Raw genomic sequence first — 23,337 nt, forward strand, 5'->3', positions numbered from 1 at the left:
TATTAAATATTGCTAAAAATAAATGTATTTTGGGAAAATTTGGCTCCTTAAATTACCTTTTTTTGGAAATATAGACAATTTTTTTAAAGAATTTTACAATAAAAATTCTTGTTTTTTAATAAATGTTAAAATTTCTTAAATATTGTTAAAAATAAATGCATTTTGCGAAAATTTGCCTCCTTAAATTACGTTTTTTGAGAAACGAAACAAATTTATAAAGAATTTTACTTTTGTTTTACAAAGGAAATCATAGACTATTGTATCTAGTTACGTACAACTGAGCATAATCAATAGCGAATGTTTTACATTTACCTTAAAATAATAGGCAGTTGAGTTTTTTATTTTGGCTCTATTTCGGTTAAAAATGAAGATATCGACTTCATTCTTTTTTTATTTAATAGAGAAAAATAAAAAAGAAAATAAAATAAAATAAAAAAATTTTGGACAATGCCAACAACACGCGGTGTTCCCAAGCGGTCCCCCATCTAAGTACTAACCGCGCCCGACGCTGCTTAATTTCGGTGATCGGACGAGAACCGATGTACTCAGCGTGGTATGGTCGTTGGCGAAGAAACATAGTTTATTTTGCTTCATATGGCCATTGATTTCATTGCTTGTGTGTTTAAAACAATTTCGTTTACTTATTGCACACAAACACACAAACGAACAAGAAGTTTTATTTTCGTTTTATAAAGGAAAATGTTGACTGTTTCCTTTAGTTATTAGTGAACATAACCAGTATGTATTAATTTGGCATCAAAAAATCTAACAAAAATTGTAGTTTTTTTAATAAATGTTAAAATTTATTAAATATTGCTAAAAATAAATGTATTTTGGGAAAATTTGGCTCCTTAAATTACCTTTTTTTGGAAATATAGACAATTTTTTTAAAGAATTTTACAATAAAAATTCTTGTTTTTTAATAAATGTTAAAATTTCTTAAATATTGTTAAAAATAAATGCATTTTGCGAAAATTTGCCTCCTTAAATTACGTTTTTTGAGAAACGAAACAAATTTATAAAGAATTTTACTTTTGTTTTACAAAGGAAATCATAGACTATTGTATCTAGTTACGTACAACTGAGCATAATCAATAGCGAATGTTTTACATTTACCTTAAAATAATAGGCAGTTGAGTTTTTTATTTTGGCTCTATTTCGGTTAAAAATGAAGATATCGACTTCATTCTTTTTTTATTTAATAGAGAAAAATAAAAAAGAAAATAAAATAAAATAAAAAAATTTTGGACAATGCCAACAACACGCGGTGTTCCCAAGCGGTCCCCCATCTAAGTACTAACCGCGCCCGACGCTGCTTAATTTCGGTGATCGGACGAGAACCGATGTACTCAGCGTGGTATGGTCGTTGGCGAAGAAACATAGTTTATTTTGCTTCATATGGCCATTGATTTCATTGCTTGTGTGTTTAAAACAATTTCGTTTACTTATTGCACACAAACACACAAACGAACAAGAAGTTTTATTTTCGTTTTATAAAGGAAAATGTTGACTGTTTCCTTTAGTTATTAGTGAACATAACCAGTATGTATTAATTTGGCATCAAAAAATCTAACAAAAATTGTAGTTTTTTTAATAAATGTTAAAATTTATTAAATATTGCTAAAAATAAATGTATTTTGGGAAAATTTGGCTCCTTAAATTACCTTTTTTTGGAAATATAGACAATTTTTTTAAAGAATTTTACAATAAAAATTCTTGTTTTTTAATAAATGTTAAAATTTCTTAAATATTGTTAAAAATAAATGCATTTTGCGAAAATTTGCCTCCTTAAATTACGTTTTTTGAGAAACGAAACAAATTTATAAAGAATTTTACTTTTGTTTTACAAAGGAAATCATAGACTATTGTATCTAGTTACGTACAACTGAGCATAATCAATAGCGAATGTTTTACATTTACCTTAAAATAATAGGCAGTTGAGTTTTTTATTTTGGCTCTATTTCGGTTAAAAATGAAGATATCGACTTCATTCTTTTTTTATTTAATAGAGAAAAATAAAAAAGAAAATAAAATAAAATAAAAAAATTTTGGACAATGCCAACAACACGCGGTGTTCCCAAGCGGTCCCCCATCTAAGTACTAACCGCGCCCGACGCTGCTTAATTTCGGTGATCGGACGAGAACCGATGTACTCAGCGTGGTATGGTCGTTGGCGAAGAAACATAGTTTATTTTGCTTCATATGGCCATTGATTTCATTGCTTGTGTGTTTAAAACAATTTCGTTTACTTATTGCACACAAACACACAAACGAACAAGAAGTTTTATTTTCGTTTTATAAAGGAAAATGTTGACTGTTTCCTTTAGTTATTAGTGAACATAACCAGTATGTATTAATTTGGCATCAAAAAATCTAACAAAAATTGTAGTTTTTTTAATAAATGTTAAAATTTATTAAATATTGCTAAAAATAAATGTATTTTGGGAAAATTTGGCTCCTTAAATTACCTTTTTTTGGAAATATAGACAATTTTTTTAAAGAATTTTACAATAAAAATTCTTGTTTTTTAATAAATGTTAAAATTTCTTAAATATTGTTAAAAATAAATGCATTTTGCGAAAATTTGCCTCCTTAAATTACGTTTTTTGAGAAACGAAACAAATTTATAAAGAATTTTACTTTTGTTTTACAAAGGAAATCATAGACTATTGTATCTAGTTACGTACAACTGAGCATAATCAATAGCGAATGTTTTACATTTACCTTAAAATAATAGGTAGTTGAGTTTTTTATTTTGGCTCTATTTCGGTTAAAAATGAAGATATCGACTTCATTCTTTTTTTATTTAATAGAGAAAAATAAAAAAGAAAATAAAATAAAATAAAAAAATTTTGGACAATGCCAACAACACGCGGTGTTCCCAAGCGGTCCCCCATCTAAGTACTAACCGCGCCCGACGCTGCTTAATTTCGGTGATCGGACGAGAACCGATGTACTCAGCGTGGTATGGTCGTTGGCGAAGAAACATAGTTTATTTTGCTTCATATGGCCATTGATTTCATTGCTTGTGTGTTTAAAACAATTTCGTTTACTTATTGCACACAAACACACAAACGAACAAGAAGTTTTATTTTCGTTTTATAAAGGAAAATGTTGACTGTTTCCTTTAGTTATTAGTGAACATAACCAGTATGTATTAATTTGGCATCAAAAAATCTAACAAAAATTGTAGTTTTTTTAATAAATGTTAAAATTTATTAAATATTGCTAAAAATAAATGTATTTTGGGAAAATTTGGCTCCTTAAATTACCTTTTTTTGGAAATATAGACAATTTTTTTAAAGAATTTTACAATAAAAATTCTTGTTTTTTAATAAATGTTAAAATTTCTTAAATATTGTTAAAAATAAATGCATTTTGCGAAAATTTGCCTCCTTAAATTACGTTTTTTGAGAAACGAAACAAATTTATAAAGAATTTTACTTTTGTTTTACAAAGGAAATCATAGACTATTGTATCTAGTTACGTACAACTGAGCATAATCAATAGCGAATGTTTTACATTTACCTTAAAATAATAGGCAGTTGAGTTTTTTATTTTGGCTCTATTTCGGTTAAAAATGAAGATATCGACTTCATTCTTTTTTTATTTAATAGAGAAAAATAAAAAAGAAAATAAAATAAAATAAAAAAATTTTGGACAATGCCAACAACACGCGGTGTTCCCAAGCGGTCCCCCATCTAAGTACTAACCGCGCCCGACGCTGCTTAATTTCGGTGATCGGACGAGAACCGATGTACTCAGCGTGGTATGGTCGTTGGCGAAGAAACATAGTTTATTTTGCTTCATATGGCCATTGATTTCATTGCTTGTGTGTTTAAAACAATTTCGTTTACTTATTGCACACAAACACACAAACGAACAAGAAGTTTTATTTTCGTTTTATAAAGGAAAATGTTGACTGTTTCCTTTAGTTATTAGTGAACATAACCAGTATGTATTAATTTGGCATCAAAAAATCTAACAAAAATTGTAGTTTTTTTAATAAATGTTAAAATTTATTAAATATTGCTAAAAATAAATGTATTTTGGGAAAATTTGGCTCCTTAAATTACCTTTTTTTGGAAATATAGACAATTTTTTTAAAGAATTTTACAATAAAAATTCTTGTTTTTTAATAAATGTTAAAATTTCTTAAATATTGTTAAAAATAAATGCATTTTGCGAAAATTTGCCTCCTTAAATTACGTTTTTTGAGAAACGAAACAAATTTATAAAGAATTTTACTTTTGTTTTACAAAGGAAATCATAGACTATTGTATCTAGTTACGTACAACTGAGCATAATCAATAGCGAATGTTTTACATTTACCTTAAAATAATAGGCAGTTGAGTTTTTTATTTTGGCTCTATTTCGGTTAAAAATGAAGATATCGACTTCATTCTTTTTTTATTTAATAGAGAAAAATAAAAAAGAAAATAAAATAAAATAAAAAAATTTTGGACAATGCCAACAACACGCGGTGTTCCCAAGCGGTCCCCCATCTAAGTACTAACCGCGCCCGACGCTGCTTAATTTCGGTGATCGGACGAGAACCGATGTACTCAGCGTGGTATGGTCGTTGGCGAAGAAACATAGTTTATTTTGCTTCATATGGCCATTGATTTCATTGCTTGTGTGTTTAAAACAATTTCGTTTACTTATTGCACACAAACACACAAACGAACAAGAAGTTTTATTTTCGTTTTATAAAGGAAAATGTTGACTGTTTCCTTTAGTTATTAGTGAACATAACCAGTATGTATTAATTTGGCATCAAAAAATCTAACAAAAATTGTAGTTTTTTTAATAAATGTTAAAATTTATTAAATATTGCTAAAAATAAATGTATTTTGGGAAAATTTGGCTCCTTAAATTACCTTTTTTTGGAAATATAGACAATTTTTTTAAAGAATTTTACAATAAAAATTCTTGTTTTTTAATAAATGTTAAAATTTCTTAAATATTGTTAAAAATAAATGCATTTTGCGAAAATTTGCCTCCTTAAATTACGTTTTTTGAGAAACGAAACAAATTTATAAAGAATTTTACTTTTGTTTTACAAAGGAAATCATAGACTATTGTATCTAGTTACGTACAACTGAGCATAATCAATAGCGAATGTTTTACATTTACCTTAAAATAATAGGCAGTTGAGTTTTTTATTTTGGCTCTATTTCGGTTAAAAATGAAGATATCGACTTCATTCTTTTTTTATTTAATAGAGAAAAATAAAAAAGAAAATAAAATAAAATAAAAAAATTTTGGACAATGCCAACAACACGCGGTGTTCCCAAGCGGTCCCCCATCTAAGTACTAACCGCGCCCGACGCTGCTTAATTTCGGTGATCGGACGAGAACCGATGTACTCAGCGTGGTATGGTCGTTGGCGAAGAAACATAGTTTATTTTGCTTCATATGGCCATTGATTTCATTGCTTGTGTGTTTAAAACAATTTCGTTTACTTATTGCACACAAACACACAAACGAACAAGAAGTTTTATTTTCGTTTTATAAAGGAAAATGTTGACTGTTTCCTTTAGTTATTAGTGAACATAACCAGTATGTATTAATTTGGCATCAAAAAATCTAACAAAAATTGTAGTTTTTTTAATAAATGTTAAAATTTATTAAATATTGCTAAAAATAAATGTATTTTGGGAAAATTTGGCTCCTTAAATTACCTTTTTTTGGAAATATAGACAATTTTTTTAAAGAATTTTACAATAAAAATTCTTGTTTTTTAATAAATGTTAAAATTTCTTAAATATTGTTAAAAATAAATGCATTTTGCGAAAATTTGCCTCCTTAAATTACGTTTTTTGAGAAACGAAACAAATTTATAAAGAATTTTACTTTTGTTTTACAAAGGAAATCATAGACTATTGTATCTAGTTACGTACAACTGAGCATAATCAATAGCGAATGTTTTACATTTACCTTAAAATAATAGGCAGTTGAGTTTTTTATTTTGGCTCTATTTCGGTTAAAAATGAAGATATCGACTTCATTCTTTTTTTATTTAATAGAGAAAAATAAAAAAGAAAATAAAATAAAATAAAAAAATTTTGGACAATGCCAACAACACGCGGTGTTCCCAAGCGGTCCCCCATCTAAGTACTAACCGCGCCCGACGCTGCTTAATTTCGGTGATCGGACGAGAACCGATGTACTCAGCGTGGTATGGTCGTTGGCGAAGAAACATAGTTTATTTTGCTTCATATGGCCATTGATTTCATTGCTTGTGTGTTTAAAACAATTTCGTTTACTTATTGCACACAAACACACAAACGAACAAGAAGTTTTATTTTCGTTTTATAAAGGAAAATGTTGACTGTTTCCTTTAGTTATTAGTGAACATAACCAGTATGTATTAATTTGGCATCAAAAAATCTAACAAAAATTGTAGTTTTTTTAATAAATGTTAAAATTTATTAAATATTGCTAAAAATAAATGTATTTTGGGAAAATTTGGCTCCTTAAATTACCTTTTTTTGGAAATATAGACAATTTTTTTAAAGAATTTTACAATAAAAATTCTTGTTTTTTAATAAATGTTAAAATTTCTTAAATATTGTTAAAAATAAATGCATTTTGCGAAAATTTGCCTCCTTAAATTACGTTTTTTGAGAAACGAAACAAATTTATAAAGAATTTTACTTTTGTTTTACAAAGGAAATCATAGACTATTGTATCTAGTTACGTACAACTGAGCATAATCAATAGCGAATGTTTTACATTTACCTTAAAATAATAGGCAGTTGAGTTTTTTATTTTGGCTCTATTTCGGTTAAAAATGAAGATATCGACTTCATTCTTTTTTTATTTAATAGAGAAAAATAAAAAAGAAAATAAAATAAAATAAAAAAATTTTGGACAATGCCAACAACACGCGGTGTTCCCAAGCGGTCCCCCATCTAAGTACTAACCGCGCCCGACGCTGCTTAATTTCGGTGATCGGACGAGAACCGATGTACTCAGCGTGGTATGGTCGTTGGCGAAGAAACATAGTTTATTTTGCTTCATATGGCCATTGATTTCATTGCTTGTGTGTTTAAAACAATTTCGTTTACTTATTGCACACAAACACACAAACGAACAAGAAGTTTTATTTTCGTTTTATAAAGGAAAATGTTGACTGTTTCCTTTAGTTATTAGTGAACATAACCAGTATGTATTAATTTGGCATCAAAAAATCTAACAAAAATTGTAGTTTTTTTAATAAATGTTAAAATTTATTAAATATTGCTAAAAATAAATGTATTTTGGGAAAATTTGGCTCCTTAAATTACCTTTTTTTGGAAATATAGACAATTTTTTTAAAGAATTTTACAATAAAAATTCTTGTTTTTTAATAAATGTTAAAATTTCTTAAATATTGTTAAAAATAAATGCATTTTGCGAAAATTTGCCTCCTTAAATTACGTTTTTTGAGAAACGAAACAAATTTATAAAGAATTTTACTTTTGTTTTACAAAGGAAATCATAGACTATTGTATCTAGTTACGTACAACTGAGCATAATCAATAGCGAATGTTTTACATTTACCTTAAAATAATAGGCAGTTGAGTTTTTTATTTTGGCTCTATTTCGGTTAAAAATGAAGATATCGACTTCATTCTTTTTTTATTTAATAGAGAAAAATAAAAAAGAAAATAAAATAAAATAAAAAAATTTTGGACAATGCCAACAACACGCGGTGTTCCCAAGCGGTCCCCCATCTAAGTACTAACCGCGCCCGACGCTGCTTAATTTCGGTGATCGGACGAGAACCGATGTACTCAGCGTGGTATGGTCGTTGGCGAAGAAACATAGTTTATTTTGCTTCATATGGCCATTGATTTCATTGCTTGTGTGTTTAAAACAATTTCGTTTACTTATTGCACACAAACACACAAACGAACAAGAAGTTTTATTTTCGTTTTATAAAGGAAAATGTTGACTGTTTCCTTTAGTTATTAGTGAACATAACCAGTATGTATTAATTTGGCATCAAAAAATCTAACAAAAATTGTAGTTTTTTTAATAAATGTTAAAATTTATTAAATATTGCTAAAAATAAATGTATTTTGGGAAAATTTGGCTCCTTAAATTACCTTTTTTTGGAAATATAGACAATTTTTTTTAAAGAATTTTACAATAAAAATTCTTGTTTTTTAATAAATGTTAAAATTTCTTAAATATTGTTAAAAATAAATGCATTTTGCGAAAATTTGCCTCCTTAAATTACGTTTTTTGAGAAACGAAACAAATTTATAAAGAATTTTACTTTTGTTTTACAAAGGAAATCATAGACTATTGTATCTAGTTACGTACAACTGAGCATAATCAATAGCGAATGTTTTACATTTACCTTAAAATAATAGGCAGTTGAGTTTTTTATTTTGGCTCTATTTCGGTTAAAAATGAAGATATCGACTTCATTCTTTTTTTATTTAATAGAGAAAAATAAAAAAGAAAATAAAATAAAATAAAAAAATTTTGGACAATGCCAACAACACGCGGTGTTCCCAAGCGGTCCCCCATCTAAGTACTAACCGCGCCCGACGCTGCTTAATTTCGGTGATCGGACGAGAACCGATGTACTCAGCGTGGTATGGTCGTTGGCGAAGAAACATAGTTTATTTTGCTTCATATGGCCATTGATTTCATTGCTTGTGTGTTTAAAACAATTTCGTTTACTTATTGCACACAAACACACAAACGAACAAGAAGTTTTATTTTCGTTTTATAAAGGAAAATGTTGACTGTTTCCTTTAGTTATTAGTGAACATAACCAGTATGTATTAATTTGGCATCAAAAAATCTAACAAAAATTGTAGTTTTTTTAATAAATGTTAAAATTTATTAAATATTGCTAAAAATAAATGTATTTTGGGAAAATTTGGCTCCTTAAATTACCTTTTTTTGGAAATATAGACAATTTTTTTAAAGAATTTTACAATAAAAATTCTTGTTTTTTAATAAATGTTAAAATTTCTTAAATATTGTTAAAAATAAATGCATTTTGCGAAAATTTGCCTCCTTAAATTACGTTTTTTGAGAAACGAAACAAATTTATAAAGAATTTTACTTTTGTTTTACAAAGGAAATCATAGACTATTGTATCTAGTTACGTACAACTGAGCATAATCAATAGCGAATGTTTTACATTTACCTTAAAATAATAGGCAGTTGAGTTTTTTATTTTGGCTCTATTTCGGTTAAAAATGAAGATATCGACTTCATTCTTTTTTTATTTAATAGAGAAAAATAAAAAAGAAAATAAAATAAAATAAAAAAATTTTGGACAATGCCAACAACACGCGGTGTTCCCAAGCGGTCCCCCATCTAAGTACTAACCGCGCCCGACGCTGCTTAATTTCGGTGATCGGACGAGAACCGATGTACTCAGCGTGGTATGGTCGTTGGCGAAGAAACATAGTTTATTTTGCTTCATATGGCCATTGATTTCATTGCTTGTGTGTTTAAAACAATTTCGTTTACTTATTGCACACAAACACACAAACGAACAAGAAGTTTTATTTTCGTTTTATAAAGGAAAATGTTGACTGTTTCCTTTAGTTATTAGTGAACATAACCAGTATGTATTAATTTGGCATCAAAAAATCTAACAAAAATTGTAGTTTTTTTAATAAATGTTAAAATTTATTAAATATTGCTAAAAATAAATGTATTTTGGGAAAATTTGGCTCCTTAAATTACCTTTTTTTGGAAATATAGACAATTTTTTTAAAGAATTTTACAATAAAAATTCTTGTTTTTTAATAAATGTTAAAATTTCTTAAATATTGTTAAAAATAAATGCATTTTGCGAAAATTTGCCTCCTTTAAGGAAACGAAACAAATTTATAAAGAATTTTACTTTTGTTTTACAAAGGAAATCATAGACTATTGTATCTAGTTACGTACAACTGAGCATAATCAATAGCGAATGTTTTACATTTACCTTAAAATAATAGGCAGTTGAGTTTTTTATTTTGGCTCTATTTCGGTTAAAAATGAAGATATCGACTTCATTCTTTTTTTATTTAATAGAGAAAAATAAAAAAGAAAATAAAATAAAATAAAAAAATTTTGGACAATGCCAACAACACGCGGTGTTCCCAAGCGGTCCCCCATCTAAGTACTAACCGCGCCCGACGCTGCTTAATTTCGGTGATCGGACGAGAACCGATGTACTCAGCGTGGTATGGTCGTTGGCGAAGAAACATAGTTTATTTTGCTTCATATGGCCATTGATTTCATTGCTTGTGTGTTTAAAACAATTTCGTTTACTTATTGCACACAAACACACAAACGAACAAGAAGTTTTATTTTCGTTTTATAAAGGAAAATGTTGACTGTTTCCTTTAGTTATTAGTGAACATAACCAGTATGTATTAATTTGGCATCAAAAAATCTAACAAAAATTGTAGTTTTTTTAATAAATGTTAAAATTTATTAAATATTGCTAAAAATAAATGTATTTTGGGAAAATTTGGCTCCTTAAATTACCTTTTTTTGGAAATATAGACAATTTTTTTAAAGAATTTTACAATAAAAATTCTTGTTTTTTAATAAATGTTAAAATTTCTTAAATATTGTTAAAAATAAATGCATTTTGCGAAAATTTGCCTCCTTAAATTACGTTTTTTGAGAAACGAAACAAATTTATAAAGAATTTTACTTTTGTTTTACAAAGGAAATCATAGACTATTGTATCTAGTTACGTACAACTGAGCATAATCAATAGCGAATGTTTTACATTTACCTTAAAATAATAGGCAGTTGAGTTTTTTATTTTGGCTCTATTTCGGTTAAAAATGAAGATATCGACTTCATTCTTTTTTTATTTAATAGAGAAAAATAAAAAAGAAAATAAAATAAAATAAAAAAATTTTGGACAATGCCAACAACACGCGGTGTTCCCAAGCGGTCCCCCATCTAAGTACTAACCGCGCCCGACGCTGCTTAATTTCGGTGATCGGACGAGAACCGATGTACTCAGCGTGGTATGGTCGTTGGCGAAGAAACATAGTTTATTTTGCTTCATATGGCCATTGATTTCATTGCTTGTGTGTTTAAAACAATTTCGTTTACTTATTGCACACAAACACACAAACGAACAAGAAGTTTTATTTTCGTTTTATAAAGGAAAATGTTGACTGTTTCCTTTAGTTATTAGTGAACATAACCAGTATGTATTAATTTGGCATCAAAAAATCTAACAAAAATTGTAGTTTTTTTAATAAATGTTAAAATTTATTAAATATTGCTAAAAATAAATGTATTTTGGGAAAATTTGGCTCCTTAAATTACCTTTTTTTGGAAATATAGACAATTTTTTTAAAGAATTTTACAATAAAAATTCTTGTTTTTTAATAAATGTTAAAATTTCTTAAATATTGTTAAAAATAAATGCATTTTGCGAAAATTTGCCTCCTTAAATTACGTTTTTTGAGAAACGAAACAAATTTATAAAGAATTTTACTTTTGTTTTACAAAGGAAATCATAGACTATTGTATCTAGTTACGTACAACTGAGCATAATCAATAGCGAATGTTTTACATTTACCTTAAAATAATAGGCAGTTGAGTTTTTTATTTTGGCTCTATTTCGGTTAAAAATGAAGATATCGACTTCATTCTTTTTTTATTTAATAGAGAAAAATAAAAAAGAAAATAAAATAAAATAAAAAAATTTTGGACAATGCCAACAACACGCGGTGTTCCCAAGCGGTCCCCCATCTAAGTACTAACCGCGCCCGACGCTGCTTAATTTCGGTGATCGGACGAGAACCGATGTACTCAGCGTGGTATGGTCGTTGGCGAAGAAACATAGTTTATTTTGCTTCATATGGCCATTGATTTCATTGCTTGTGTGTTTAAAACAATTTCGTTTACTTATTGCACACAAACACACAAACGAACAAGAAGTTTTATTTTCGTTTTATAAAGGAAAATGTTGACTGTTTCCTTTAGTTATTAGTGAACATAACCAGTATGTATTAATTTGGCATCAAAAAATCTAACAAAAATTGTAGTTTTTTTAATAAATGTTAAAATTTATTAAATATTGCTAAAAATAAATGTATTTTGGGAAAATTTGGCTCCTTAAATTACCTTTTTTTGGAAATATAGACAATTTTTTTAAAGAATTTTACAATAAAAATTCTTGTTTTTTAATAAATGTTAAAATTTCTTAAATATTGTTAAAAATAAATGCATTTTGCGAAAATTTGCCTCCTTAAATTACGTTTTTTGAGAAACGAAACAAATTTATAAAGAATTTTACTTTTGTTTTACAAAGGAAATCATAGACTATTGTATCTAGTTACGTACAACTGAGCATAATCAATAGCGAATGTTTTACATTTACCTTAAAATAATAGGCAGTTGAGTTTTTTATTTTGGCTCTATTTCGGTTAAAAATGAAGATATCGACTTCATTCTTTTTTTATTTAATAGAGAAAAATAAAAAAGAAAATAAAATAAAATAAAAAAATTTTGGACAATGCCAACAACACGCGGTGTTCCCAAGCGGTCCCCCATCTAAGTACTAACCGCGCCCGACGCTGCTTAATTTCGGTGATCGGACGAGAACCGATGTACTCAGCGTGGTATGGTCGTTGGCGAAGAAACATAGTTTATTTTGCTTCATATGGCCATTGATTTCATTGCTTGTGTGTTTAAAACAATTTCGTTTACTTATTGCACACAAACACACAAACGAACAAGAAGTTTTATTTTCGTTTTATAAAGGAAAATGTTGACTGTTTCCTTTAGTTATTAGTGAACATAACCAGTATGTATTAATTTGGCATCAAAAAATCTAACAAAAATTGTAGTTTTTTTAATAAATGTTAAAATTTATTAAATATTGCTAAAAATAAATGTATTTTGGGAAAATTTGGCTCCTTAAATTACCTTTTTTTGGAAATATAGACAATTTTTTTAAAGAATTTTACAATAAAAATTCTTGTTTTTTAATAAATGTTAAAATTTCTTAAATATTGTTAAAAATAAATGCATTTTGCGAAAATTTGCCTCCTTAAATTACGTTTTTTGAGAAACGAAACAAATTTATAAAGAATTTTACTTTTGTTTTACAAAGGAAATCATAGACTATTGTATCTAGTTACGTACAACTGAGCATAATCAATAGCGAATGTTTTACATTTACCTTAAAATAATAGGCAGTTGAGTTTTTTATTTTGGCTCTATTTCGGTTAAAAATGAAGATATCGACTTCATTCTTTTTTTATTTAATAGAGAAAAATAAAAAAGAAAATAAAATAAAATAAAAAAATTTTGGACAATGCCAACAACACGCGGTGTTCCCAAGCGGTCCCCCATCTAAGTACTAACCGCGCCCGACGCTGCTTAATTTCGGTGATCGGACGAGAACCGATGTACTCAGCGTGGTATGGTCGTTGGCGAAGAAACATAGTTTATTTTGCTTCATATGGCCATTGATTTCATTGCTTGTGTGTTTAAAACAATTTCGTTTACTTATTGCACACAAACACACAAACGAACAAGAAGTTTTATTTTCGTTTTATAAAGGAAAATGTTGACTGTTTCCTTTAGTTATTAGTGAACATAACCAGTATGTATTAATTTGGCATCAAAAAATCTAACAAAAATTGTAGTTTTTTTAATAAATGCTAAAATTTATTAAATATTGCTAAAAATAAATGTATTTTGGGAAAATTTGGCTCCTTAAATTACCTTTTTTTGGAAATATAGACAATTTTTTTAAAGAATTTTACAATAAAAATTCTTGTTTTTTAATAAATGTTAAAATTTCTTAAATATTGTTAAAAATAAATGCATTTTGCGAAAATTTGCCTCCTTAAATTACGTTTTTTGAGAAACGAAACAAATTTATAAAGAATTTTACTTTTGTTTTACAAAGGAAATCATAGACTATTGTATCTAGTTACGTACAACTGAGCATAATCAATAGCGAATGTTTTACATTTACCTTAAAATAATAGGCAGTTGAGTTTTTTATTTTGGCTCTATTTCGGTTAAAAATGAAGATATCGACTTCATTCTTTTTTTATTTAATAGAGAAAAATAAAAAAGAAAATAAAATAAAATAAAAAAATTTTGGACAATGCCAACAACACGCGGTGTTCCCAAGCGGTCCCCCATCTAAGTACTAACCGCGCCCGACGCTGCTTAATTTCGGTGATCGGACGAGAACCGATGTACTCAGCGTGGTATGGTCGTTGGCGAAGAAACATAGTTTATTTTGCTTCATATGGCCATTGATTTCATTGCTTGTGTGTTTAAAACAATTTCGTTTACTTATTGCACACAAACACACAAACGAACAAGAAGTTTTATTTTCGTTTTATAAAGGAAAATGTTGACTGTTTCCTTTAGTTATTAGTGAACATAACCAGTATGTATTAATTTGGCATCAAAAAATCTAACAAAAATTGTAGTTTTTTTAATAAATGTTAAAATTTATTAAATATTGCTAAAAATAAATGTATTTTGGGAAAATTTGGCTCCTTAAATTACCTTTTTTTGGAAATATAGACAATTTTTTTAAAGAATTTTACAATAAAAATTCTTGTTTTTTAATAAATGTTAAAATTTCTTAAATATTGTTAAAAATAAATGCATTTTGCGAAAATTTGCCTCCTTAAATTACGTTTTTTGAGAAACGAAACAAATTTATAAAGAATTTTACTTTTGTTTTACAAAGGAAATCATAGACTATTGTATCTAGTTACGTACAACTGAGCATAATCAATAGCGAATGTTTTACATTTACCTTAAAATAATAGGCAGTTGAGTTTTTTATTTTGGCTCTATTTCGGTTAAAAATGAAGATATCGACTTCATTCTTTTTTTATTTAATAGAGAAAAATAAAAAAGAAAATAAAATAAAATAAAAAAATTTTGGACAATGCCAACAACACGCGGTGTTCCCAAGCGGTCCCCCATCTAAGTACTAACCGCGCCCGACGCTGCTTAATTTCGGTGATCGGACGAGAACCGATGTACTCAGCGTGGTATGGTCGTTGGCGAAGAAACATAGTTTATTTTGCTTCATATGGCCATTGATTTCATTGCTTGTGTGTTTAAAACAATTTCGTTTACTTATTGCACACAAACACACAAACGAACAAGAAGTTTTATTTTCGTTTTATAAAGGAAAATGTTGACTGTTTCCTTTAGTTATTAGTGAACATAACCAGTATGTATTAATTTGGCATCAAAAAATCTAACAAAAATTGTAGTTTTTTTAATAAATGTTAAAATTTATTAAATATTGCTAAAAATAAATGTATTTTGGGAAAATTTGGCTCCTTAAATTACCTTTTTTTGGAAATATAGACAATTTTTTTAAAGAATTTTACAATAAAAATTCTTGTTTTTTAATAAATGTTAAAATTTCTTAAATATTGTTAAAAATAAATGCATTTTGCGAAAATTTGCCTCCTTAAATTACGTTTTTTGAGAAACGAAACAAATTTATAAAGAATTTTACTTTTGTTTTACAAAGGAAATCATAGACTATTGTATCTAGTTACGTACAACTGAGCATAATCAATAGCGAATGTTTTACATTTACCTTAAAATAATAGGCAGTTGAGTTTTTTATTTTGGCTCTATTTCGGTTAAAAATGAAGATATCGACTTCATTCTTTTTTTATTTAATAGAGAAAAATAAAAAAGAAAATAAAATAAAATAAAAAAATTTTGGACAATGCCAACAACACGCGGTGTTCCCAAGCGGTCCCCCATCTAAGTACTAACCGCGCCCGACGCTGCTTAATTTCGGTGATCGGACGAGAACCGATGTACTCAGCGTGGTATGGTCGTTGGCGAAGAAACATAGTTTATTTTGCTTCATATGGCCATTGATTTCATTGCTTGTGTGTTTAAAACAATTTCGTTTACTTATTGCACACAAACACACAAACGAACAAGAAGTTTTATTTTCGTTTTATAAAGGAAAATGTTGACTGTTTCCTTTAGTTATTAGTGAACATAACCAGTATGTATTAATTTGGCATCAAAAAATCTAACAAAAATTGTAGTTTTTTTAATAAATGCTAAAATTTATTAAATATTGCTAAAAATAAATGTATTTTGGGAAAATTTGGCTCCTTAAATTACCTTTTTTTGGAAATATAGACAATTTTTTTAAAGAATTTTACAATAAAAATTCTTGTTTTTTAATAAATGTTAAAATTTCTTAAATATTGTTAAAAATAAATGCATTTTGCGAAAATTTGCCTCCTTAAATTACGTTTTTTGAGAAACGAAACAAATTTATAAAGAATTTTACTTTTGTTTTACAAAGGAAATCATAGACTATTGTATCTAGTTACGTACAACTGAGCATAATCAATAGCGAATGTTTTACATTTACCTTAAAATAATAGGCAGTTGAGTTTTTTATTTTGGCTCTATTTCGGTTAAAAATGAAGATATCGACTTCATTCTTTTTTTATTTAATAGAGAAAAATAAAAAAGAAAATAAAATAAAATAAAAAAATTTTGGACAATGCCAACAACACGCGGTGTTCCCAAGCGGTCCCCCATCTAAGTACTAACCGCGCCCGACGCTGCTTAATTTCGGTGATCGGACGAGAACCGATGTACTCAGCGTGGTATGGTCGTTGGCGAAGAAACATAGTTTATTTTGCTTCATATGGCCATTGATTTCATTGCTTGTGTGTTTAAAACAATTTCGTTTACTTATTGCACACAAACACACAAACGAACAAGAAGTTTTATTTTCGTTTTATAAAGGAAAATGTTGACTGTTTCCTTTAGTTATTAGTGAACATAACCAGTATGTATTAATTTGGCATCAAAAAATCTAACAAAAATTGTAGTTTTTTTAATAAATGTTAAAATTTATTAAATATTGCTAAAAATAAATGTATTTTGGGAAAATTTGGCTCCTTAAATTACCTTTTTTTGGAAATATAGACAATTTTTTTAAAGAATTTTACAATAAAAATTCTTGTTTTTTAATAAATGTTAAAATTTCTTAAATATTGTTAAAAATAAATGCATTTTGCGAAAATTTGCCTCCTTAAATTACGTTTTTTGAGAAACGAAACAAATTTATAAAGAATTTTACTTTTGTTTTACAAAGGAAATCATAGACTATTGTATCTAGTTACGTACAACTGAGCATAATCAATAGCGAATGTTTTACATTTACCTTAAAATAATAGGCAGTTGAGTTTTTTATTTTGGCTCTATTTCGGTTAAAAATGAAGATATCGACTTCATTCTTTTTTTATTTAATAGAGAAAAATAAAAAAGAAAATAAAATAAAATAAAAAAATTTTGGACAATGCCAACAACACGCGGTGTTCCCAAGCGGTCCCCCATCTAAGTACTAACCGCGCCCGACGCTGCTTAATTTCGGTGATCGGACGAGAACCGATGTACTCAGCGTGGTATGGTCGTTGGCGAAGAAACATAGTTTATTTTGCTTCATATGGCCATTGATTTCATTGCTTGTGTGTTTAAAACAATTTCGTTTACTTATTGCACACAAACACACAAACGAACAAGAAGTTTTATTTTCGTTTTATAAAGGAAAATGTTGACTGTTTCCTTTAGTTATTAGTGAACATAACCAGTATGTATTAATTTGGCATCAAAAAATCTAACAAAAATTGTAGTTTTTTTAATAAATGCTAAAATTTATTAAATATTGCTAAAAATAAATGTATTTTGGGAAAATTTGGCTCCTTAAATTACCTTTTTTTGGAAATATAGACAATTTTTTTAAAGAATTTTACAATAAAAATTCTTGTTTTTTAATAAATGTTAAAATTTCTTAAATATTGTTAAAAATAAATGCATTTTGCGAAAATTTGCCTCCTTAAATTACGTTTTTTGAGAAACGAAACAAATTTATAAAGAATTTTACTTTTGTTTTACAAAGGAAATCATAGACTATTGTATCTAGTTACGTACAACTGAGCATAATCAATAGCGAATGTTTTACATTTACCTTAAAATAATAGGCAGTTGAGTTTTTTATTTTGGCTCTATTTCGGTTAAAAATGAAGATATCGACTTCATTCTTTTTTTATTTAATAGAGAAAAATAAAAAAGAAAATAAAATAAAATAAAAAAATTTTGGACAATGCCAACAACACGCGGTGTTCCCAAGCGGTCCCCCATCTAAGTACTAACCGCGCCCGACGCTGCTTAATTTCGGTGATCGGACGAGAACCGATGTACTCAGCGTGGTATGGTCGTTGGCGAAGAAACATAGTTTATTTTGCTTCATATGGCCATTGATTTCATTGCTTGTGTGTTTAAAACAATTTCGTTTACTTATTGCACACAAACACACAAACGAACAAGAAGTTTTATTTTCGTTTTATAAAGGAAAATGTTGACTGTTTCCTTTAGTTATTAGTGAACATAACCAGTATGTATTAATTTGGCATCAAAAAATCTAACAAAAATTGTAGTTTTTTTAATAAATGTTAAAATTTATTAAATATTGCTAAAAATAAATGTATTTTGGGAAAATTTGGCTCCTTAAATTACCTTTTTTTGGAAATATAGACAATTTTTTTAAAGAATTTTACAATAAAAATTCTTGTTTTTTAATAAATGTTAAAATTTCTTAAATATTGTTAAAAATAAATGCATTTTGCGAAAATTTGCCTCCTTAAATTACGTTTTTTGAGAAACGAAACAAATTTATAAAGAATTTTACTTTTGTTTTACAAAGGAAATCATAGACTATTGTATCTAGTTACGTACAACTGAGCATAATCAATAGCGAATGTTTTACATTTACCTTAAAATAATAGGCAGTTGAGTTTTTTATTTTGGCTCTATTTCGGTTAAAAATGAAGATATCGACTTCATTCTTTTTTTATTTAATAGAGAAAAATAAAAAAGAAAATAAAATAAAATAAAAAAATTTTGGACAATGCCAACAACACGCGGTGTTCCCAAGCGGTCCCCCATCTAAGTACTAACCGCGCCCGACGCTGCTTAATTTCGGTGATCGGACGAGAACCGATGTACTCAGCGTGGTATGGTCGTTGGCGAAGAAACATAGTTTATTTTGCTTCATATGGCCATTGATTTCATTGCTTGTGTGTTTAAAACAATTTCGTTTACTTATTGCACACAAACACACAAACGAACAAGAAGTTTTATTTTCGTTTTATAAAGGAAAATGTTGACTGTTTCCTTTAGTTATTAGTGAACATAACCAGTATGTATTAATTTGGCATCAAAAAATCTAACAAAAATTGTAGTTTTTTTAATAAATGCTAAAATTTATTAAATATTGCTAAAAATAAATGTATTTTGGGAAAATTTGGCTCCTTAAATTACCTTTTTTTGGAAATATAGACAATTTTTTTAAAGAATTTTACAATAAAAATTCTTGTTTTTTAATAAATGTTAAAATTTCTTAAATATTGTTAAAAATAAATGCATTTTGCGAAAATTTGCCTCCTTAAATTACGTTTTTTGAGAAACGAAACAAATTTATAAAGAATTTTACTTTTGTTTTACAAAGGAAATCATAGACTATTGTATCTAGTTACGTACAACTGAGCATAATCAATAGCGAATGTTTTACATTTACCTTAAAATAATAGGCAGTTGAGTTTTTTATTTTGGCTCTATTTCGGTTAAAAATGAAGATATCGACTTCATTCTTTTTTTATTTAATAGAGAAAAATAAAAAAGAAAATAAAATAAAATAAAAAAATTTTGGACAATGCCAACAACACGCGGTGTTCCCAAGCGGTCCCCCATCTAAGTACTAACCGCGCCCGACGCTGCTTAATTTCGGTGATCGGACGAGAACCGATGTACTCAGCGTGGTATGGTCGTTGGCGAAGAAACATAGTTTATTTTGCTTCATATGGCCATTGATTTCATTGCTTGTGTGTTTAAAACAATTTCGTTTACTTATTGCACACAAACACACAAACGAACAAGAAGTTTTATTTTCGTTTTATAAAGGAAAATGTTGACTGTTTCCTTTAGTTATTAGTGAACATAACCAGTATGTATTAATTTGGCATCAAAAAATCTAACAAAAATTGTAGTTTTTTTAATAAATGCTAAAATTTATTAAATATTGCTAAAAATAAATGTATTTTGGGAAAATTTGGCTCCTTAAATTACCTTTTTTTGGAAATATAGACAATTTTTTTAAAGAATTTTACAATAAAAATTCTTGTTTTTTAATAAATGTTAAAATTTCTTAAATATTGTTAAAAATAAATGCATTTTGCGAAAATTTGCCTCCTTAAATTACGTTTTTTGAGAAACGAAACAAATTTATAAAGAATTTTACTTTTGTTTTACAAAGGAAATCATAGACTATTGTATCTAGTTACGTACAACTGAGCATAATCAATAGCGAATGTTTTACATTTACCTTAAAATAATAGGCAGTTGAGTTTTTTATTTTGGCTCTATTTCGGTTAAAAATGAAGATATCGACTTCATTCTTTTTTTATTTAATAGAGAAAAATAAAAAAGAAAATAAAATAAAATAAAAAAATTTTGGACAATGCCAACAACACGCGGTGTTCCCAAGCGGTCCCCCATCTAAGTACTAACCGCGCCCGACGCTGCTTAATTTCGGTGATCGGACGAGAACCGATGTACTCAGCGTGGTATGGTCGTTGGCGAAGAAACATAGTTTATTTTGCTTCATATGGCCATTGATTTCATTGCTTGTGTGTTTAAAACAATTTCGTTTACTTATTGCACACAAACACACAAACGAACAAGAAGTTTTATTTTCGTTTTATAAAGGAAAATGTTGACTGTTTCCTTTAGTTATTAGTGAACATAACCAGTATGTATTAATTTGGCATCAAAAAATCTAACAAAAATTGTAGTTTTTTTAATAAATGCTAAAATTTATTAAATATTGCTAAAAATAAATGTATTTTGGGAAAATTTGGCTCCTTAAATTACCTTTTTTTGGAAATATAGACAATTTTTTTAAAGAATTTTACAATAAAAATTCTTGTTTTTTAATAAATGTTAAAATTTCTTAAATATTGTTAAAAATAAATGCATTTTGCGAAAATTTGCCTCCTTAAATTACGTTTTTTGAGAAACGAAACAAATTTATAAAGAATTTTACTTTTGTTTTACAAAGGAAATCATAGACTATTGTATCTAGTTACGTACAACTGAGCATAATCAATAGCGAATGTTTTACATTTACCTTAAAATAATAGGCAGTTGAGTTTTTTATTTTGGCTCTATTTCGGTTAAAAATGAAGATATCGACTTCATTCTTTTTTTATTTAATAGAGAAAAATAAAAAAGAAAATAAAATAAAATAAAAAAATTTTGGACAATGCCAACAACACGCGGTGTTCCCAAGCGGTCCCCCATCTAAGTACTAACCGCGCCCGACGCTGCTTAATTTCGGTGATCGGACGAGAACCGATGTACTCAGCGTGGTATGGTCGTTGGCGAAGAAACATAGTTTATTTTGCTTCATATGGCCATTGATTTCATTGCTTGTGTGTTTAAAACAATTTCGTTTACTTATTGCACACAAACACACAAACGAACAAGAAGTTTTATTTTCGTTTTATAAAGGAAAATGTTGACTGTTTCCTTTAGTTATTAGTGAACATAACCAGTATGTATTAATTTGGCATCAAAAAATCTAACAAAAATTGTAGTTTTTTTAATAAATGTTAAAATTTATTAAATATTGCTAAAAATAAATGTATTTTGGGAAAATTTGGCTCCTTAAATTACCTTTTTTTGGAAATATAGACAATTTTTTTAAAGAATTTTACAATAAAAATTCTTGTTTTTTAATAAATGTTAAAATTTCTTAAATATTGTTAAAAATAAATGCATTTTGCGAAAATTTGCCTCCTTAAATTACGTTTTTTGAGAAACGAAACAAATTTATAAAGAATTTTACTTTTGTTTTACAAAGGAAATCATAGACTATTGTATCTAGTTACGTACAACTGAGCATAATCAATAGCGAATGTTTTACATTTACCTTAAAATAATAGGCAGTTGAGTTTTTTATTTTGGCTCTATTTCGGTTAAAAATGAAGATATCGACTTCATTCTTTTTTTATTTAATAGAGAAAAATAAAAAAGAAAATAAAATAAAATAAAAAAATTTTGGACAATGCCAACAACACGCGGTGTTCCCAAGCGGTCCCCCATCTAAGTACTAACCGCGCCCGACGCTGCTTAATTTCGGTGATCGGACGAGAACCGATGTACTCAGCGTGGTATGGTCGTTGGCGAAGAAACATAGTTTATTTTGCTTCATATGGCCATTGATTTCATTGCTTGTGTGTTTAAAACAATTTCGTTTACTTATTGCACACAAACACACAAACGAACAAGAAGTTTTATTTTCGTTTTATAAAGGAAAATGTTGACTGTTTCCTTTAGTTATTAGTGAACATAACCAGTATGTATTAATTTGGCATCAAAAAATCTAACAAAAATTGTAGTTTTTTTAATAAATGCTAAAATTTATTAAATATTGCTAAAAATAAATGTATTTTGGGAAAATTTGGCTCCTTAAATTACCTTTTTTTGGAAATATAGACAATTTTTTTAAAGAATTTTACAATAAAAATTCTTGTTTTTTAATAAATGTTAAAATTTCTTAAATATTGTTAAAAATAAATGCATTTTGCGAAAATTTGCCTCCTTAAATTACGTTTTTTGAGAAACGAAACAAATTTATAAAGAATTTTACTTTTGTTTTACAAAGGAAATCATAGACTATTGTATCTAGTTACGTACAACTGAGCATAATCAATAGCGAATGTTTTACATTTACCTTAAAATAATAGGCAGTTGAGTTTTTTATTTTGGCTCTATTTCGGTTAAAAATGAAGATATCGACTTCATTCTTTTTTTATTTAATAGAGAAAAATAAAAAAGAAAATAAAATAAAATAAAAAAATTTTGGACAATGCCAACAACACGCGGTGTTCCCAAGCGGTCCCCCATCTAAGTACTAACCGCGCCCGACGCTGCTTAATTTCGGTGATCGGACGAGAACCGATGTACTCAGCGTGGTATGGTCGTTGGCGAAGAAACATAGTTTATTTTGCTTCATATGGCCATTGATTTCATTGCTTGTGTGTTTAAAACAATTTCGTTTACTTATTGCACACAAACACACAAACGAACAAGAAGTTTTATTTTCGTTTTATAAAGGAAAATGTTGACTGTTTCCTTTAGTTATTAGTGAACATAACCAGTATGTATTAATTTGGCATCAAAAAATCTAACAAAAATTGTAGTTTTTTTAATAAATGCTAAAATTTATTAAATATTGCTAAAAATAAATGTATTTTG

At 27.7% G+C, this 23,337-nt stretch overlaps 29 non-coding genes across 29 annotated transcripts; all 29 read right to left on the reverse strand.

Moving 5' to 3' along the window:
• Positions 1-448: 448 nt before the first annotated feature.
• Positions 449-567, reverse strand: LOC141395854 (5S ribosomal RNA). The gene has a single exon (XR_012410971.1). It is a non-coding gene; the product is annotated as a 5S ribosomal RNA (ribosomal RNA).
• Positions 568-1,252: 685 nt separating this feature from the next.
• LOC141395855 (5S ribosomal RNA) lies at positions 1,253-1,371 on the reverse strand. The gene has a single exon (XR_012410972.1). It is a non-coding gene; the product is annotated as a 5S ribosomal RNA (ribosomal RNA).
• A 685-nt stretch (positions 1,372-2,056) lies between these two features.
• On the reverse strand, positions 2,057-2,175 carry LOC141395856 (5S ribosomal RNA). Its single transcript, XR_012410973.1, has one exon. It is a non-coding gene; the product is annotated as a 5S ribosomal RNA (ribosomal RNA).
• A 685-nt stretch (positions 2,176-2,860) lies between these two features.
• Positions 2,861-2,979, reverse strand: LOC141395857 (5S ribosomal RNA). Its single transcript, XR_012410974.1, has one exon. It is a non-coding gene; the product is annotated as a 5S ribosomal RNA (ribosomal RNA).
• Positions 2,980-3,664: 685 nt separating this feature from the next.
• On the reverse strand, positions 3,665-3,783 carry LOC141395858 (5S ribosomal RNA). The gene has a single exon (XR_012410975.1). It is a non-coding gene; the product is annotated as a 5S ribosomal RNA (ribosomal RNA).
• A 685-nt stretch (positions 3,784-4,468) lies between these two features.
• LOC141395859 (5S ribosomal RNA) lies at positions 4,469-4,587 on the reverse strand. Its single transcript, XR_012410976.1, has one exon. It is a non-coding gene; the product is annotated as a 5S ribosomal RNA (ribosomal RNA).
• A 685-nt stretch (positions 4,588-5,272) lies between these two features.
• LOC141395860 (5S ribosomal RNA) lies at positions 5,273-5,391 on the reverse strand. Its single transcript, XR_012410977.1, has one exon. It is a non-coding gene; the product is annotated as a 5S ribosomal RNA (ribosomal RNA).
• A 685-nt stretch (positions 5,392-6,076) lies between these two features.
• Positions 6,077-6,195, reverse strand: LOC141395862 (5S ribosomal RNA). The gene has a single exon (XR_012410979.1). It is a non-coding gene; the product is annotated as a 5S ribosomal RNA (ribosomal RNA).
• A 685-nt stretch (positions 6,196-6,880) lies between these two features.
• LOC141395863 (5S ribosomal RNA) lies at positions 6,881-6,999 on the reverse strand. Its single transcript, XR_012410980.1, has one exon. It is a non-coding gene; the product is annotated as a 5S ribosomal RNA (ribosomal RNA).
• Positions 7,000-7,684: 685 nt separating this feature from the next.
• On the reverse strand, positions 7,685-7,803 carry LOC141395864 (5S ribosomal RNA). Its single transcript, XR_012410981.1, has one exon. It is a non-coding gene; the product is annotated as a 5S ribosomal RNA (ribosomal RNA).
• Positions 7,804-8,489: 686 nt separating this feature from the next.
• On the reverse strand, positions 8,490-8,608 carry LOC141395865 (5S ribosomal RNA). Its single transcript, XR_012410982.1, has one exon. It is a non-coding gene; the product is annotated as a 5S ribosomal RNA (ribosomal RNA).
• Positions 8,609-9,293: 685 nt separating this feature from the next.
• LOC141395866 (5S ribosomal RNA) lies at positions 9,294-9,412 on the reverse strand. Its single transcript, XR_012410983.1, has one exon. It is a non-coding gene; the product is annotated as a 5S ribosomal RNA (ribosomal RNA).
• Positions 9,413-10,085: 673 nt separating this feature from the next.
• LOC141395867 (5S ribosomal RNA) lies at positions 10,086-10,204 on the reverse strand. The gene has a single exon (XR_012410984.1). It is a non-coding gene; the product is annotated as a 5S ribosomal RNA (ribosomal RNA).
• Positions 10,205-10,889: 685 nt separating this feature from the next.
• LOC141395868 (5S ribosomal RNA) lies at positions 10,890-11,008 on the reverse strand. Its single transcript, XR_012410985.1, has one exon. It is a non-coding gene; the product is annotated as a 5S ribosomal RNA (ribosomal RNA).
• A 685-nt stretch (positions 11,009-11,693) lies between these two features.
• Positions 11,694-11,812, reverse strand: LOC141395869 (5S ribosomal RNA). The gene has a single exon (XR_012410986.1). It is a non-coding gene; the product is annotated as a 5S ribosomal RNA (ribosomal RNA).
• A 685-nt stretch (positions 11,813-12,497) lies between these two features.
• LOC141395870 (5S ribosomal RNA) lies at positions 12,498-12,616 on the reverse strand. The gene has a single exon (XR_012410987.1). It is a non-coding gene; the product is annotated as a 5S ribosomal RNA (ribosomal RNA).
• A 685-nt stretch (positions 12,617-13,301) lies between these two features.
• On the reverse strand, positions 13,302-13,420 carry LOC141395871 (5S ribosomal RNA). Its single transcript, XR_012410988.1, has one exon. It is a non-coding gene; the product is annotated as a 5S ribosomal RNA (ribosomal RNA).
• Positions 13,421-14,105: 685 nt separating this feature from the next.
• LOC141395873 (5S ribosomal RNA) lies at positions 14,106-14,224 on the reverse strand. Its single transcript, XR_012410990.1, has one exon. It is a non-coding gene; the product is annotated as a 5S ribosomal RNA (ribosomal RNA).
• A 685-nt stretch (positions 14,225-14,909) lies between these two features.
• On the reverse strand, positions 14,910-15,028 carry LOC141395874 (5S ribosomal RNA). The gene has a single exon (XR_012410991.1). It is a non-coding gene; the product is annotated as a 5S ribosomal RNA (ribosomal RNA).
• Positions 15,029-15,713: 685 nt separating this feature from the next.
• Positions 15,714-15,832, reverse strand: LOC141395875 (5S ribosomal RNA). The gene has a single exon (XR_012410992.1). It is a non-coding gene; the product is annotated as a 5S ribosomal RNA (ribosomal RNA).
• Positions 15,833-16,517: 685 nt separating this feature from the next.
• On the reverse strand, positions 16,518-16,636 carry LOC141395876 (5S ribosomal RNA). Its single transcript, XR_012410993.1, has one exon. It is a non-coding gene; the product is annotated as a 5S ribosomal RNA (ribosomal RNA).
• A 685-nt stretch (positions 16,637-17,321) lies between these two features.
• LOC141395877 (5S ribosomal RNA) lies at positions 17,322-17,440 on the reverse strand. The gene has a single exon (XR_012410994.1). It is a non-coding gene; the product is annotated as a 5S ribosomal RNA (ribosomal RNA).
• Positions 17,441-18,125: 685 nt separating this feature from the next.
• LOC141395879 (5S ribosomal RNA) lies at positions 18,126-18,244 on the reverse strand. The gene has a single exon (XR_012410996.1). It is a non-coding gene; the product is annotated as a 5S ribosomal RNA (ribosomal RNA).
• A 685-nt stretch (positions 18,245-18,929) lies between these two features.
• Positions 18,930-19,048, reverse strand: LOC141395880 (5S ribosomal RNA). The gene has a single exon (XR_012410997.1). It is a non-coding gene; the product is annotated as a 5S ribosomal RNA (ribosomal RNA).
• Positions 19,049-19,733: 685 nt separating this feature from the next.
• Positions 19,734-19,852, reverse strand: LOC141395881 (5S ribosomal RNA). Its single transcript, XR_012410998.1, has one exon. It is a non-coding gene; the product is annotated as a 5S ribosomal RNA (ribosomal RNA).
• Positions 19,853-20,537: 685 nt separating this feature from the next.
• On the reverse strand, positions 20,538-20,656 carry LOC141395883 (5S ribosomal RNA). Its single transcript, XR_012410999.1, has one exon. It is a non-coding gene; the product is annotated as a 5S ribosomal RNA (ribosomal RNA).
• A 685-nt stretch (positions 20,657-21,341) lies between these two features.
• LOC141395884 (5S ribosomal RNA) lies at positions 21,342-21,460 on the reverse strand. The gene has a single exon (XR_012411000.1). It is a non-coding gene; the product is annotated as a 5S ribosomal RNA (ribosomal RNA).
• Positions 21,461-22,145: 685 nt separating this feature from the next.
• Positions 22,146-22,264, reverse strand: LOC141395886 (5S ribosomal RNA). Its single transcript, XR_012411002.1, has one exon. It is a non-coding gene; the product is annotated as a 5S ribosomal RNA (ribosomal RNA).
• Positions 22,265-22,949: 685 nt separating this feature from the next.
• Positions 22,950-23,068, reverse strand: LOC141395887 (5S ribosomal RNA). Its single transcript, XR_012411003.1, has one exon. It is a non-coding gene; the product is annotated as a 5S ribosomal RNA (ribosomal RNA).
• Positions 23,069-23,337: the final 269 nt, after the last annotated feature.

Source organism: Musca autumnalis, unplaced genomic scaffold (genome assembly GCF_047663935.1).
Source record: "Musca autumnalis isolate F117 unplaced genomic scaffold, ASM4766393v1 scaffold_2, whole genome shotgun sequence".
NCBI classification, from domain to species: domain Eukaryota; kingdom Metazoa; phylum Arthropoda; class Insecta; order Diptera; family Muscidae; genus Musca; species Musca autumnalis.